This window comes from Cyprinodon tularosa, unplaced genomic scaffold (genome assembly GCF_016077235.1).
Source record: "Cyprinodon tularosa strain WSP-4 unplaced genomic scaffold, ASM1607723v1 ctg280, whole genome shotgun sequence".
In the NCBI taxonomy this organism is placed as follows: Eukaryota; Metazoa; Chordata; class Actinopteri; order Cyprinodontiformes; family Cyprinodontidae; genus Cyprinodon; species Cyprinodon tularosa.
The window spans coordinates 614,277-628,001 of NW_024038986.1; positions in this window are offsets into that span (position 1 = coordinate 614,277).

Here is a 13,725-nt window from a genome sequence, read left to right on the forward strand (position 1 = left end):
AGGTATGAGCTGCCTTTGTGGTTTTAAGATAAACAAACATATACTTGCACGCATCAAAGTGACTTTTAAAAGTGAAAAACAAAAGGTTTTGCCGGCTCATTATGTTAGTTGTAGAAAAATGTCTCTAATTTAGTTGTACCAAATACAGCTGCTATCCGATGTTACAAAAGATTTTTTTTTTGCTGTTACCATACATATATAAACCATATATTAGTAGCAGGAGGACATGCTAACTGCCCCACTATTAGGTCAGCAATGTCTCTTCTCAGGCCTATATTCAGTCTCCAAGGTAACCAACTGGTGGCAGTTTCCACTAGACCCATTATTTTGTTGTCTGGACAAAGGTTAGACATTGTGTCGTGTTGGATTCAGGAGAGCTGCTCAGGAGATGATAATAGCAAAAAAAGATGAAAATTCATGCCTCCTTTTCCTGCATTTCATCCCATTTGGGTTATTTTTCATTGTAGCCAAAGGAAAATATAGAGATTTTTTTACCTATTCGATCATGTTTAGTTCAAATTCTAATGCTAACTGGGGGCATAATTTATTTATATAATGTATGAATACAGGAGGATAACTATGAAAGGAGCAAAGTCACGTAACATGGCTGTACTAAAATGTCAAAAAACATTTAATCCTGATAAACTTAAGTTATATACACCAAGTAAATCCTCCACAGAGCATCAAGGAAAAAGCAAATTACTATCTAACAGGAATGGGGAAAAGGCATTGGATTATGAACAAGTCAATACATTTACAACTATTTAAAGGCGTTTGACTGTAGAGACTAAGACTAGCATTGCCAATGCTAGAGCCAGTATAAATGAGGACGCTTTTAAACCATTCATCAACTCTGCAGTGAAATCGCAATTCCTCAGCAGCTTTAGCTCCCATTTTAGTGAATACCAATGTCTATACTTTACTCCAAACACTACATGAGTCTTATCCAACTTGGAATAACTTTTTTGTTGTTGTTGTTTTGTATTTATCACAATACACAAAGTAATCTCTGTACCTAAGCTTCTTTGGTATGCTTCGCACAATAAAAAAGTATTTACTAAATACAAGTTCACTGTGTGAGTAAAACAAAATGTAATCAATACAATTCAGCTTATTTACATAGCTCCAGTTCCCAACGTATTTAATCTCAAGGAACTTTGCAGAGACAATTCAATCGAGTCATACAGTCAGACTGGTTAAAAGTTCTCCTTGGAAACCCAGCTAATTACGTTCAGCTATTAACTTCACAGGAGGCGCTCACACTGAACATGCATGCAGCAACAGTGGAGAGGAAAAACTCCCTTTTAACAGGAAGAAACCAGCAGCAGAACCAGGCTAAGTGCAACGGCCATCTGCCAAGGCCAACTGGGGTTTAAAGAGACAGAGGCAGACACACAAAGGAACATAGCAGCACTGATCCATAATATGTTAGAAAAGGCAACAATTAACTTCTTCCAGATGGGGTTCTGTCAAAGAAAGTGAGCCGGTTTTTGTGTCTAAAGAGATGAAAATAGGCACATAGTTTGTCACAATAAATGCTGAGCCATTGCTATGTCTAAGAGAGAAACAGGACGGGAAAAAGCAGAGAGATCATAAAGTTAGCATTTTAATGAATAAATACTGCAGAATTGGATAATGAAATAGGAATGATGAAAAATGGTTGTTACGTCCTCTAGCAGCCCAAGCCTATAGCAGCATAACTATAGATAGTTCAGGATACCCTGAGTCACTTGAAACAACATCAAAGCATGCAGTGTATGGTTTAATGTCAAGAACTATTGTTCCTTACCAGCTGAAGAGGAAAACACCTCCTGTTAAAACAGCACCAAAAAATAATTTCCTACTCTGAATAATGTGTGCAATCTATCTATATAACTAGCTATATTTTCTATTACTCTTTTTCTTTTCTTTTCTTGAATACGTTAATGTGTAATGGGTTAAATGCTTGCATTCCTCCAACTGAATTGGAGCATTGCATGGTGGTGAACACCAAGTTACAGAAATTCAGTAGCAATTTGGGATTTTTGCATCACTGCTGGCGTACAAACCCCTCACACCCTTTTCAATGCATCAATTATAAACCTTGCTTTCTTTGTCGGAATCATATAACTATATTTATTGTAGTAAGCAAAATGAAGAGTTTAAGAACATTTTGTGTAATTTGTGAAAAGCAGGTTTAAAACATCCCCAGGTGGGGAAATATGGGACACACTGTCAAAATGAAATTTCAAATAACAAACAGGAACAAAATATTCAGAACTTCATAGATACAACATGGTTTAGAGGCAAAATGCCAGCACCTTGTGTATGTAGTTGTAACTGTAAACTATCATATCTGTTATCCAATGAACAAACATTTGTGGCAGGAGGCATCAGTTAAGACAAACTCAGCCTACTGCATTCCTTGCAACTTTGCATATCCAGTTTAATCAGTCCCAACTCCAAAACAAGCTATCCACAATCCTCCATACATTCAGCCAAGGCACATTTTGTCAAATAAAAAGAAATAACAAACCTAGAAAGCAATTTATTTCTCCATGTAATACCACCTTAGATGTGCACCCACCGCTTTAACAGTTAAAAGCTTCTTCTAAAAGGATAAACACGCTGAAATTTGTGGCTTCAACTCCAGATGACACATCCATGACGTGCTGTTTGCTTCTAAATGTCTTGACAGCTCCTGCAATTTAAGTCAATCACTTGCTGAAAAATACAAAAGTCTAACTAATGTTGAACTTTAAGAGGCTTTCTGAAAAACTACTGACAAGAAGTTTTTAACCTGCCAAAATTCTACCCCGAAAATATAACAACCTTTTAATGTGGCTGTATTTTAAAGGTAAAGGTTGAGTTAGACACAATTGCCAGGATCTACAGAGAATTGGTGCCGTTTTCGTTAAGCCTGTCTTTGTTCAAACAGTCACCTCATTTAAGAATATGAGACGTAAAGGAGGGTCAAAAGAATTATTCCCACAGCGTCACAGTTCTACATATTAATAGAGATGTCTCATTTAATTCTGTCTTTCACAGATTAAAGTTGTTCTCTAACAAGCTAACTTGTTGAAAGGGAATGTCCTAAGTTTGCTAGTTGTTCTTGCTGGTCAGTGAGTCTACTCACTCAGGATTATACCTCTTTAAGAGCGACGTTATAAAGTTAAATAGTGATGAGAAATGCTCAAATTTCCCAAATATTTCAATTAAAGGTAGATTTTCCCCAATGACCAATGCATTTATTAAAGCTCTAATCTATGTTTGAACCATAAAATATTGCAGATTATGACAACTGATCAAAGGCCAAAATAACACACCCTCTCAAGTATCTGTATTATCAAACTATTCGTTTTTTATAAACTATATTAATCAAAGTAGATAGGAAATGTAAAATAATTTAACTTACAGGTTTTCTAAGCATGTACAAAACAAGATAAGAAAAGTGCCCTAGCTTTGAACTATTGGCAAAAGATTGTTGGTCTGTGTACATGTACTGTAACACATGGCTCCGTTTTGTACTTTAAAAAGTCAGCAACAAAGCAACTCCGTTAAAAGGTACAAAATAGCAGAGAGAGCACAATGACCAGCTTTTCAGTACAGTTAGTGTTTATAAAAATTTTGGAAGACTTTTCAAAGATTCCAAAGTTTCCAAAGATCTATGGACAGTAAGGCATCCTTACCTATCCTTTTTTTATCAGTTCAATCAATGCAGAGTCACCGGAATGGGCTTGAATAATAAGCAAAAGGCAATTTATACCCTGAATAGAATCCCAGTCTGTCACAGTGCAACACAACTATCCATGCAAACAATCACATTTAGGGAGAACCATAGAATGACCCGTAAAATAACATATGAATGGTCTGTTCAAGGAAACTGGAGAATCACAGATGCATGCATGGAAAGAACATCCAAAATTCAAATGAAGGTGCTCTTGTTTTAATTCCATTTTTTCACAATATCATCGTATTGATGGCACTAAGCTACAGCATCACCTTTTAACCAACTGAAATATCTAACTAAAGAGAGAGCTTTGATGAGGTAGTTTATTAGTCATTTTGGAATTCTTATATTTCTTATATTTTGTAAAACTGCAAAAGAAACACTACTTTTGCATCCAAGAGTCATGATCTGTATCTTGGCTGTACTGCCTTGTAAACAGACAAATAAGAAGGGCTGAGGTAGTTAGAAAATCAAGGCCATGACTCGAGTCATTGCTGAAATACCGGTATATCTCTTGTGTGCATATCCTCTTCCATGTTGTTTTCAGAGTTACTGTTTAAAAAAATATATTCAATTTTATTGTATTTGCTCCATCCATCCATTCATTTTCTTCCACTTTATATGGGGCAAGGTCGCGGAGGCAGCATTCTAAGCAGAGATGCCCAGACTTCCTGATCCACACACACTTCCTCCAGCTGCTCTGGGGGGGATCCCAAGGCGACACCAGGCCAGCTCAGAGACATAGTCCCTCCAGTGTGTTCTGGTCCTTCCACGAGGCCTCCTCCCAATGGGACATGCCTGGAACACCTCCTGAGGGAGGCAACCAGGAGGCATCCGAAACAGATGCCCGAGCCACCTCAGCTGGCTCCTTTCAACGTGGAGGAGCAACGACTCTACTCAGAGCTACTCCCAGGTAACTGAGCTCCTCACCCGTTCTTAAAGTTTCCTGCAAAGGAAACTCATTTAGGCCGCTTGTATTCGTCATCTTGTCCTTTCGGTCATTACCCAAATCTCATGACCATAGGTGATCGTAGATTGATCGGTAAATCGAGAGCTGTGCCCCCGGACTGAGCTCCCTCTTCACCATGACAGTCTGATACAGCGACCGCATCACTGCAGACGCTGCAAGGATCTGTCTATTGATCTCAAGCTCCATCCGTCTGACACTCGTGAACAAGACCCTGAGATAATTGAACTCCTCCACTTGAGACAAGGATCCTCCACCGACCTGAAGAGGGGAGTCCACCTTTCTACGGTGGAGAACCATAGCCTTGGATTTGGAGGTGCAGATCCTCATCCCGGCCGCTTCACACTCGGCTGCAAACCGCCCCAGTGCACATCAGAGGTCCTGGTTTGATTAGGCCAAAAAGACCACATCATCTGCAAACAGCAGAGATGATATCCTGAGGTTCCCAAACCGCACACCTTCCGGTCCCTGGCTGCACCTTAAAATTCTGTCCATAAATGTAATGAACAGATCTGGTGACCAACATGCATCAGGAACAGGTCTGACTTACCGCCGGTAATGCGAACCAAGCTCCTGCTGCAGTCATACAGAGAGCGGACAGCCCTTAATAGAGGGCCTCGGACCCCCTTGGCCTGCCAGTACCTCTCAGCTACTCCAGAGTCCTACTAGCTAACAAGGCCAGATAGGCCTTTTATTTGTATTTTTTTTTATGAAAATACTGCAATATGAAAAAAATTTGGGACGAGTGGCATCGGATGTAGGAGTTTGCCCTGCAACCAGAGGGTTGCCAATGTACGGCAATGTACGGCAGCCTTGCTTCTGTCAGTGAGCCCCAGGGCAGATGTGGCTACAATGTATTTTCCCACAATCACTATCTGAATGTGTGCATGAATGGTTGAATGACTGAAAGTAGTGCAAAGCCCTTTATTTAAATCTTCACACTTGAAAAGAGCTATATGAGTACAGGCCATTCAACATTTACCAAAACTGCATTTCCTAAATTGGAAACACATCTAGTGTGCTTTTTTTTTTCTTTTTTTATTGGAAACTTCCACTCTTACGGGGTTCCTTTCTGCAAGCTTAACCTCTGCTGTTGTCTCTCTCTAATCATTTTCCGAGACAGACTACAAAACATGGAAATAGGCAGAGATTCTGTAACTAAGCTGGTGCAACCAAAGGGGGTATAAGGATATGGTTGATGACTAAGCACCTACTGGAAGTTTAACATTCTGCACTATGTAAGCTAGACTCAAACAGCCAATTCTATCAGTGTGTAATACTATCTGTTACGACCATATTCAAGTCTCAAGAACCTTTGATGTCTTACAGAGCGGGCATCACCTTTCAACTGGTTTACTGTCATGAAGACATTGGAGCCAAGTCTCATGTTGCCAACAGGACTGGTACACCTGATACCCTCAAGGGAATTTGCCCTATCATAAGAACGCATTGAGGGACTCTCCCAGATAAGGGCCACTTGTTACCCGCCTGTTGTGACTCACTCATGCTGACCATGTGCTGCCTGTTTTTGTCTGTAAAAGAGGGAGGGGCAGACATCTGGAACAGAAAGCGAGACCCAGAGAGGGGTTTATTAAAAGCACAAACAAGGAGGTAAACTGAAACCTGGAGTGAAATATTCCTATTTTGGGGCAAACTGTAACGCTCTGCAAACACACCACAGCAAATTCCACCTCCTTCTTATATCCAGTGGGTGTCAGGCATATTTGGTTTTGCTCATGTTTGGGCCCAAGTGGCACAGCACAGACACAACAATTGTGAGTCACAAAAGAAGTAACAGGTTGTGCATTCTTCCTCTGAGGCTGAACAACTCGCGCTATAATATCCAACTCTAGTGAGATTTCAGAACAGGTTCTTAAGAGTAAACACCCTTTGAATGGATTAACAGCCAGTCATCCTTTGCGTGCACAGCTTATTAAACGTACACTCCCAGCCAGGTAGGGTTGTCACCTTAGATATAAATCTTATGTTAGAGGTGGGAGGGAGAACACAGCTGATAAAGCAGGAATGGCCATAAATCTATGGTGTGTGTTTTTTTGAGTGTGTTTTATTCCCCTGCACTGTTTTGCATGTCCAAACAGAGCGTATAGCTGCTTGTGTGACCTCATGTCTGGAAAAGAGCTTTCTAATCAGACTCCTGGGTGTTTCTCACCTACAGCTGCATGCCCTTGCTTTTTTTTGCGGTCTGTCCACCTCTGTCCTGTGGGTTTGTTGTTTTCCTTTTCCAGTGACACCTGGGAAAACTGTAGGGGAAACAAACCGCTGCCAACACATTCCTGTTCCAAATGCCTGGGATCAGGTATGCTCAAGATCGCACTAAAAAATTAGCTAAGGGGCATTATTTGATAATGATCTGCAAAAACGTGTTAAGAGTCATGTGATACTTTATTCCAGTAATATGTTCAATACAATATGTTTCAAAAATGGCAGAATATACTTAAAATATTAGTTCACCGAATAAGTTATTGGGAAACACTTGAAAAAACAAAAATTGTTTAAATTTATTGGAATAACCCCTTTTAAGGCAATGAAAAAGTATTTGCATTTACCACATTGGAACCCATCATAAAAATGTGAAAAAGCTTTTAAAATAATTTCAGACTTTATTGCATCAGAATTATTTCACATGGTAAAACTTTCATTTTTAACTTGAGTAATTGTACTGTGATAAAAAAAAAACATGTTTAAAAAAAACTTTACAAAATTAATACTGTATGCCTTTTAGTTGATTAGTGTTTCTTGGATCATCTTATTTCCTATCTGGGTAAGGACCCATAATTATTTCACAACCACATATAGTTAAAAGGAAGATGGTAAAAGGTCAAAAACAGAACAAAATACTAGTGTTGCACCAATACCAATACCAGTATCGGGCTAGGCCCCAGTACAGCACTAAAATTGTGGTATCGGTATCAGCGAGCACCAACAAATAGGGCAACGATACCATTTTGAGAGCCAAACGTTTATTCATCTATTGCCACCCATTCCAGGTAGGCATTTAAACGTTTTACTGGATTCACTTTGTATTAGTGTTTTTCCTGCTTCACAAAGGTAGGCAGCAGCTTGATGAAGCCATGATGGCAATTATTTTACATCCAAGTAGTATGCAGTTCTGCATATATACACACACACATCAATTTCGACAGATGGTTTCGTATCGGCCGATACTGCACAGCCAGGTATCGGTTATAAGTATCTGGGCCAAAAAAAGGCATCGGTGCAACACTGAAAAATACTAAAGCTTATGATAGCAGGAAAGATTTCACTAAATCCGCATCACAACCATTAGACACCATCTGACTGCCAGCTATTTATGTACAAAGGAAATGGCTTTTTCTGCCCTAAGATCTGTGGCATTACTGACCTTAGAGCATAGTGTTTTGGTTAAAAGGGACTAGCATTGAGTGATTTGACTTCAAACACTCAACATAATGGATTCATAAGCCCCATTTACACTACCCTTTTGAAACCATGCCAAGATCGGTCTATAGATTTATGCCTAATATTGAAGCGTGGTCTTCACTATGTTATTCCACGCCACAACGCAAGAGGGCCCATCACGAACTATCTGTGGGTCTAGATACGGTAGAGGCGGTAAGGAAATGGGAGCAAGTTTGTGCGAGGGGTGAAAAAGAGCGGGGATCAAGGTGGAAAAAGGGTCTCAGCGTTCTTGCACACCTTGCTCTTCTTGTTGGTCCAACTTCATGAGTTGTTTCCCACAATGGCGGCCATACAAACAAAACAAGCCGGTTTCTGAGTATAAATCAAGTGTGAAACTTGGACCAGAGCTGCTTTTCCTGCAAATCAACAGAAGTTAGCTAAGATGGCTCAGACATCTTTTTTTGGATGCCCACTGGACGCCCCCCAAGCAGCTTTTCCAGGCACGTCCCACCAGGAGGAACCACCGGATGTCTCAGGACACTCTGTAGGAACTATGTATTTTTTGCTTGCTCTGGAATGCCTTTAGCTTCCTCAGGAGGAGCTAAAGGATTTGTCTATGAAGAGAATTTTGGAAGTGTCTCCTGAGACTGCTGATGATAATCCTGAGTATGGGGAATTAATATGATATGAATTCAAAGTGTAAATACCAACATTGGTACCTAATGCCCACAGCTAAGTAATTTGCTGGAGTATCTCCTCCAAAGGTTTGGAAGCCTTGTGATAACGCACCATAAATTGATAAACAACAGCAAGTTAACCGAATTTGGATTGTTATTGGGTTGTTTGCCATGACACGGATCTAGATCAAATTGATACAACAGCACGGATTTTGTCAGAGGAATAAGAGAAGAGTGAACTCAATGGATCTATGGATGCAAGAAAACAACTAAATGTTTGTCTGTAATGCCTGAATATCTGTTGTTTCCCTACAACTGTGGGACAGTACCAGTGGATTAGTGGGCAGAGCTACATAAATCCAAGGTTTGGCTTCCTGGGTTGTTTGTTGAAATTCTTCCATTTGTTGTTGTATTATTCTGCAATAGATGCCAGTAGAGCCACGCAAACACACAAAAAGTAGGTTTAATTGGGACCGGGTGTTGTAGGTCATTGATTTGGTAAGAGACCCTTTGTGTGGGTTTGGTCTGAAACAAGAGATGAATATATCAGAAAAGGATGCTTCTAAGTACGGTGGAGGAGATGCTGTCAGCTTATTTCTGTCTCAAAGGTCTTGGTTAATAAATGTCTCTCATCATAAACCTTTGAAATACTCTAGCAGTAAAAGCAAAATGAGTCTCCATTGGGTCTTTCGGCAGATTGTTCCAAAACACACAATCAGATCATCTGAGTAATTGTTCAAAGGATAAGATCTATGCTTTCACATGGCCAGTGTCAGAGCTAAATCCTATCCTCAAAGATCCCTTCCTCTGCATGTGAAGCTTTATGAAACATTATGAAAGACTAAGTGCTAACTATTAACTGACTAATGAGAAACATCTGTGTTGCTGTTGTGGTTTAGAGAGTTGTTATGAAGTAATTGTTATGAAAGTAAAGCTGTAAAGCTGTGGATAGTTTGCTGTTGTGTTTTTCTTTTTTCTTTAAAAAAAAGGGGAACCATCCTTATTTTTTTCCAAACTACAAAACCACAAACTTCGAAATAAGAAATAATTTCTCAATCTTAGCTGCCGGCCCTCCTACCTCCACCCCTTCCAGTTCCCCCCAGAGGCAGGCGCGTGCGTCAGAGAGGGGTTGGAAAAGAGGAGAAGTGCAGCCTTTCGACTTTCAGGAAGGAAACACATCTGGGGAATAAGGAAAGAGAGAACGGGTGAAAAGAGGAATTAGAATGGAGGAAGAGGTAGCAGGCCAAAAATAGAGAGCCTCTGTCTTGCCAGTGGCCCTCCCACACCTCCTGCCACTTAAAGCTTAGTCAGCCTTGACCTATACCTTAGTGGGTGACTAAGTTCTCCACTGAACCCCTTAAAACTCACGAACCTCTCCTCCTGCAGGGTTCCCCATTTCAGATTATCTAGCTGGTCATATTGGACTCCTCATTTGGGTGTGCATGACTCAAGATGAAACATGTTCTTGGATATAAATAACTAAGCATGTTTGAACAATAACACTTAAACTGATACAAAGGATTTGGGAAGCTTTAATATGGAAGTCTGAGAGACATAAATTAAAGTTATGAGAACCGCATCAAGCCAAAGAGAGCTGGTAAACATTTACATTCCTCTGGTTGGAGAACCATCTAGAAAAACAGGAACTCCAGCCACACAAATATTGTGATGCCAGATCTGAGGTGATATTCTGACCAGACTGGTTTGAATGGGAAGGACCGGAAACAAGGGCGATTTTATACCTCATGCAGGTGTTCAACAAACACACACACACACACACTGGACGTGGTAAAACCCACAGTTTGGGTTTGGCAAAGCAAACAGGAAGAAGTGGGTAGAGTTTCAATGTGATTCGCAGTTTGATTTGCGACAGGAACAAAGAATGCAGGACAGATGCAGGAGAGGACCGTGAGATATAGAGAGGAGAGTGGAAAGGGCGTACGTGTTGGGCAGCATGTTAATATTAGAGGAGGGAGGATCCTGACAGAAACCTGTGAAAAGTCTGCTAAGCTGGAAATCATGAGGAGTTGTGAAATAGTCATGATGGTATCCATCAACAACACCTTGCAAAAACCACAAACTTTAACATTATATCATTGGGACTTTCTACACACCCACTCAACCTAGCAGAAAATATTGAAGTGGAAAAAAGGAAATGCGGGTTTTCTATTTAAAAATAAAAAATCTAGAATTATGAGTTGGACATGTATTTAGGCGCCTTATCATCATAAAAATGGTGCAATCAAACTGTTTGATTATTACATAGAGACAGACTGCCATCAGCAAAAGCTAAACACAAATGAAGCACAATATTCTTATTTGATATGAGTGGGAGGATAAACAAATCTACCATTGGAATAACAGTTTTGCACCCAAAAAAAAAATCTCAGTTTAATTATCTTATTTATTATTTCATTTGAGATTATAATATTTAATATTTAATATTTAGATCAATATTTGACCTATTCTTAGATGACCTTCCAGCCATGTATGTCACAGAGGTTTGAGCAAACATCATATTGAAGGCCAATGAGCAAACAAAGGTATGGTGGCGGCATCATGCTGTGGGAGTACTTTTTTTTCCAAAGAAAGGACAGGAAAACTACACAAAGCAGAAGGAGCTAAAACACATAGAAATAATGCAAGTCAACCTGATTAAGATAGATAGATAGATAGATAGATAGATAGATAGATAGATAGATAGATAGATAGATAGATAGATAGATAGATAGATAGATAGATAGATAGATAGATAGATAGATAGATAGATAGATAGATAGATAGATAGATAGATAGATAGATAGATAGATAGATAGATAGATAGATAGATAGATAGATAGATAGATAGATAGATAGATAGATAGATAGATAGATAGATAGATAGATAGATAGATAGATAGATAGATAGATAGATAGATAGATAGATAGATAGATAGATAGATAATGCTGTTGTAAAAACATTTCATAGATATTCCTAACATAGTGGGTTCATGTGTTATTCATGTAGGCAGTTGTGCAACATTTGGATTTTGAGCCCTATTCTGTCAACTAGAGCCATCCAGTGGTGCTTTGAGGAAATTTAAAAAGTATAAACACACTGGTTCAAGGATGTTTGTCTTTGTATCTTGTTTTTAAAGCACATTATCTAGAGTTTTTATCTATTAGTTTATTTTTCCTACCAAGCAGGTAGATAACATGAAGGCAGGATAAAGTTGTTTTTCTGCATTATCTACTGAAAGATTTTTAATGCTTCAAGATTGATTTAAAGATGAAAGGGGCACTTAAATAGTAAAAGAAAACTCCTCATACAATTTTTCCTCTTGCTTTTTAAAACAAGGAAGTATTTTAAAACAAGATTTTAAACCAGACTTTCATACATGTATCTCTCTTTCGCAAATTTCTTGTGGTCTTTCTAGCTGTGTTGCACAATAATCTCACCATGCAGTGAATCCTGTTAAGGATGATGTCAATATATAAAATGACACAAAACAATCTAATCAGTTAATTAGCTCTATGCTGATATCGTTACAAAAAACTACTTTTAAGGCTCTGAAATCTGCACACATTTTAAAAAGCATTTATATCCCATAATGTGACAACAAGGGAACCATTTTACTTGTTCTCACATCACAACCTCAAATTGCCACGTTTTTCATTGAGATTTTATTTCAGTGATCATTGCAAACTGGTGCGGAAATCTGATTTGTATTCAGCCCGTCTGAGTCAATAAGCTGCAGGACCACCTTTCGCTGCAACCACAACTGCAAGCCTTTCGGGGGTATTTCTCTGCCGGCGTTGCACATCTAGAAACTAAAGGTTTTGCAAAGACTTCATTGCATATTAGCTCAAGCTTGGTCATATTGGATGGAGAACTTATGTGCAGAGTCGTAGCTAGAATTATTTAATAAGGGTGGCCAGGGAATAACCAGTGGCAAAAAGCAGATAGGTGCGAGACGCTCAGCGTCAATCTACACTGTTCCAAAAGGAAAATGAACAAGAGCAACTTCCATATTTTCTAAATAAAGACTAACTATAATTTACAACCTTTGCTAAAGCATAGACACATATATTTAAACATCCATGCTGTCTAAATTAAACGTGTGGTAGACAAAATTCTTTATTTATTTATTGTCTTTACTTTCCTACTTTGATCAACAGTCGTTCTGAATAAAATTCATATTTACATGTACTAATATCTACATTGAATGGATTACTTATTATTGAAATAGTTTTTTATCTCTGATTTCATTGAAGGCTCATAGATGACTTGCAGAGACATAATTTTCTTTTTACCCCATAAGACAAAATCTCATTTCAAAAAGAGCAGGATTTCGGTATTTATCATATTAAACATCTTGATATTTATATATTGATGTGCATAATTAACCACAGTGTTTTTGTTGTCAAGAAACTGTTAACATATGAAAAAAATTAATGTTAAATAAGATAGACATTCCATTTTTGAGTATTACTGCTGCCACCCTCTGTATTAGAGTGAAAAAATGGTAGGGGTGGCCACAGGGGTAGGCAATGATTGGCTAAGGGTGGCCATGGCTCCGCCCCTGCTTATGTGACTGTCAGTTGGCAAGTGATACTCTAAAATTTGTTTTATTCAAAAAATGGCAAACAAGTCCTTCCCTACATACAGTGTTTTAGCATGACTCTATAAAAGTTTTTTTTGTCCTGTCAGTTTTGGTCAGCTCCCCTGTTGTTGCCCAAGAAAAGCATCCCCTCATTATGACACTTCCACCAACTTGTTTTAAAATCAGATTCGGGATGGAGTTTGTTCTCCATAAAATATTGTGTTTTCTCATTGTGCTTTTGTCTTGTCTGACCATATGTTTTATTTTCCACTTTCATTAAAATACTAAGATCTCAATAAAACCCCTTAAATGTGAAAAGGTGTGTTGCTACTTTGTTTTTTATGTATTTCTTTTTAAGTTATTTTTTTCTATATTACAGTTTGCCATAGA